We start from the raw sequence: 4595 nt of genomic DNA, 5'->3' as shown, positions 1-4595 counted from the left end.
CATAGTCTGCCCGAGGGATGAGCTCCCTAATTGCTTATCCAGGTAGTCAGCCCTGAAATCATCTATATACAAGTAACACGAAATGGACTGAACAGGTTGTATTTATTATGTTTAGCAAGATGAATGTACATGGGAGGGGGTGGAGGGAAAAGGGGGAAGGAGAAAAATAATGTAATGATGTTTTAGTTTTAAAAATAATAAAAGCTGAAAATCCATTAAAATTAGAAACGTACCAAAACACATTCTCATCGTACTTATGGGTTTTCTTTCAAGCTGTTTTCTTTTTAAATGTTACTGGAATAGTTTTAGGCTGGGGTCTCGCCAGGTGTGTGCGGAGGTGGTTTGCAGCGCATGCACAAGGAGGCCGAACCTTCCCTAGCTTCCGAGGTGTCCACTCAGTTAAGGGACCAAGCTGTCCTTGTGGCAGTCCCCCCTCCCTTCCCATGCTATCCAGATCCAGCTGGAGCTGACACCACAGACTTCTCTACCTGGCGGCGAGTGCCCCTGTTTAGCTTTGGTGGTGGCGTGTTCTCATCTTGAAGAATCAGGAAGCAAAGAAAACGGCATCAGGAGCAGAGCCAGCCTAGAATTTTCTCAAAGCCCCGGCCTTAGCAACCTCTGCCTGCCCAGAGACACAGAGGCCTGGAGAACAAGGCTCCTTCTGTGCTGATGAACGAAACGGGGCCACAGTTCCCTGGGAAAGCTGGCAAAGGAGGAAAGGTAAACGGGCCCACGTGCCAGACGTGATGACGACAGGCAAGACGGGTGATCAGCACAACTAGTTTCTAAACACGTGTTTGTCCAAACAGGTGAAGACAAAGTAAGACTTGGTTCCCGAGTCATTCAAATTCCGCTGCTAAATTAGAAGCCATATTAGAAAGCAGAGGAGAGCTTGGGGGTTTGAATCTACACATGTAAGTGGATCCCAGCTTTAGGATTGTCATTAATAAGTATGTGTTATGGTTTAGACATGAAACATTCCCCACAGTCCTGTTATGTGTTAGGCTCCCAGTCTGCAGCTGGTAACATGTTTGGGGATATGGGGCCCGACTGGGTTGTTCGGGGTAGGGCATCGAGGGTTATAGGCTGGCCCTGCTTCTGATCACATTTTCTTTGCTTCCTGGTGCACTGAGACGTGGAAAAGCCCCTCGCCAAAGACTGCTGTGCCTTCCCTGCCATGGTGGGGAGGGGTAGCTCCTAAAACTGTGTATGAGAATAAACCCTTTCTCTCCTAAGCTGCTTCGATGAGACCTTTCCACATCTGTGAGAAATGCAGTTAAAGCAGCCTGCGGATGGTAATCCCTAACCCAGCCTGTGGGCATGATGTTGAACCATCTAGAAGGCCCTACTGGGCCAACCTGAAAGTAAGGCTGACCTAGCAGGGGCCCTCAACCTGTGGTTACGATCCCTGGGGTGGGGGTCATATCCCAGATACCCTGCATATCAGGTATTTACATTACACTTCATAACGGTAGCAAAATTAGAGTTATAGAGTAGCAACGAAATCATTTGATGGCTGGGGGTCACCACAACACGAGGGACTGTATTCAAAGGTTGCAGCATTAGGAAGGCTGAGAACCACTGATCTAACATGAGTCAGATGTCAGGCGACAAAAATAAGGGGGCTAGTTACCGGGAACACAGGCTGACGGTCCTATGGATGTGGTAAGGGGAAGGCTTGAACTCCTTCAGGGCCAGGAAGGTATTTTTGTACCGGAGATGCTCTTTGTACCAATCCGCTTCCTTTGCACTTTGAGTCAGAGCAGGTATTGCATAAGAAACCTTGGGTTTACTGGCCTCTTTCTTTGCAGATGTGGGCAGTCGGCAGACATGCAGGGACTCCAGGCCTGAAATGAGAACAGGACATATTCCACTAAACATCCTCAGGAGGACAGAGATGCCTGGAGGCTGAGCTAGAGACGTTCTACCGGGTGCCATAGCTGGGATATTTCCTTGTCACATAGGAAATTTTCTCCATTGACACCACCACCACCCCTGCCGTGGGGACCTCTTGTCTTCTCTGAGGAAACATAGCATGAATGTTGTAAGCAAGGAAGATATCTAGTTCATCAACAAATACAACCCAGAGGAGTTTGTCTTTACCTTGTGCCAGGGAATGAGCCATGTATTTAAAATATATAATCCTATTCAAATAATATCCTCATAATGCAACCTTTGATATCCATTGGGTTTGAATGAAAGGTTCTATCGGTATGAAGTGTGCCCTTCAAAAGGTTCATTTGTGTGTGTTAGGCAGTGGTGGCACATGCCTCTAATCCCAGCACTTGGGAGACAGAGGCAGATGAACAAGATCAGACAGAAATACACAAAGTAAGATTATAGAGCCTGGGCCGGGTGGTAGTGGTGCAGACCTTTGATCCCAGCACTCAGGAGGCAGAGGCAGAGTTTGAGGCTAGTCTGGTCTACGTAGTGAGTTCCAGAGCAGTCAAGGCTACACTGAGAAACAGAGAATAGAGAAATCTCAAACAAACAAACAGTTGCTGGATAATTAAATCTTCATTGTTAACTTGACTGGATTTGGAAAGAGCCAGAAAACACCGCTGGGCATCCTTTACACTTGATCTTAGCCAAAGAGCTCAGAACTTACTTGAATGTTTTTGAGGACATTTCTAGAGAGGTTTAGCTGAAGAGGGAAGACCTACTCTGAATGATTCCATTAAAAAGAAAATCAGAAGAAACCAGCTAAGTGCTAACATTTCCACTTTCTACTTCCTTACCCACTGAGATGTAGGGAGCCCCACCCATGGGGTCTTGCCATGATGAGCCTTTCTGATCACAGTGGACTCTAACCTCTCAAACCATGAGCCAAGGTAAATCCTTCCTATAAGTTGTATAAGAAAAGTAACCAACACACTTGACCTAGTATTTGTGAAGAGGATAGAACCCAACTTCCAGGAATAATGAGAAGAAATTATGTTTTGTCACCAGCCATGATCTAAGATTGTGATAAATTCTAATAAATACCAGCCATGAGTTGATGCACATTCAATAGATTTGAGCATGAGACCCTGTCTCAGCATAAGTAATCAAACGATATACACAAAGACTGACGTTTTAGTACAGAGACTAAGAATTGAACTTGAAGGTGTGAACTCTCCCAATGAAAACACAGCAGTGGCTGAGGAGATTTTCTTCTCCAAAAAAGTAGACAAAATTAAAAGTTACATTGTGTTTTCCTGCTGCGGGCCGTCACCAGAATTCATGATAAGAAGCTGTATCATAGGGCTTTGCAGTTACAAACCGACAACCTTGGAGCCTCAGTGGGGGCAGGTGTTTAAATGTTGGGTTTCCTAGAAATCAGAACAGTAGGTCATGAGGACCATGGGTTGTGAAGCAATGGATTGTGGAACAATGGATTGCAGAGCAATGGATTGTGGAGCAATAGATTGTGGAGCAATGGATTGTAGAGCAATGGATTGCGGAACATGGATTGTGGAGCAATGGATTCTGGAACATCAATTGTGGAGCAATAGATTGTGGAACGTGGATCGTGGAGCACTGGATTGTAGAGCAATGGATTGTGCAGCATGGATTGTGGAATGTGGATTGTGGAACACGGATTGTGGAACGTGGATTGTAGAGCAATGGATTGTGGAGCATGGATTATGGAGTGTGGATTGTGGAACGTGGATGGTAGAGCAATGGATTGTGGAGCAATGGATTGTGGAGCAATGAATTGTGAAGCAATGGATTGTGGAGCAAGACTGTGAAGCAATGGATTGTAGAGCAATGGATTGCGGAACATGGATTGTGGAGCAATGGATTCTGGAACATCAGTTGTGGAGCAATAGATTGTGGAACGTGGATTGTGGAGCATGGATTGTGAAACATGGACCGTGGAGCAATGGATCATGACGCAATGGATTCCAGGACTTACCCAGTGTGGATCTGTAGTAGTTCAGCCAGTGAAGGAGGATGTGCTTAACCTTCTTCTGCATCCTGCTTAGTTCGATGGATGCCCCAAGGTCATGCATAAGGCTTATGTCTGCTCCTGGATCATCAGGGTCTGTGTCCACCGGGTCTGCTAAATTTGAAGCCTTTAAATGAGAAGATGAATATACACATTGATATCTGTATATACATACACATATGTGAGGGAGACTGCTTGCTGTGTGTGGCCAGCAAACATCAATCTTCATCCATCAACCCATTTACTCATTAATCAGACTATCCAACGAGCGTTTACTAAGTGCTATTTATAGCCTGGCAATGTGCCGGAAACCTGGGCCAAAGTCACACATGATAGCATATTCTTTGGGGACTATACTAATGCCACTGAAATATATACTTGCAAAGGTTATGTTATCATGATAAGAGAGAAAAGTCCATTTTCCTATCCTCCAGAATCTACAGATCAGTGGAAAACCTTGGCAGGCTGACAGTCACACCACACCACAGCAGAGACCATGTCAGAGCACACGAGTTATAAGCAGGAAGTTCAACATTTAAGTGCACTGACTTCTGCTTAGCAGCAGCAAAGCTTATAAATATTCATGAACTATACGTAAAAGTTATGAATATTCATTAATTATATGTAGTTGTACATTTACGTATAAAGGTACATATAATTATAT

Source organism: Arvicola amphibius, chromosome 17 (assembly GCF_903992535.2).
Source record: "Arvicola amphibius chromosome 17, mArvAmp1.2, whole genome shotgun sequence".
In the NCBI taxonomy this organism is placed as follows: Eukaryota; Metazoa; Chordata; class Mammalia; order Rodentia; family Cricetidae; genus Arvicola; species Arvicola amphibius.
Note: the sequence above shows the minus strand (reverse complement) of the source record.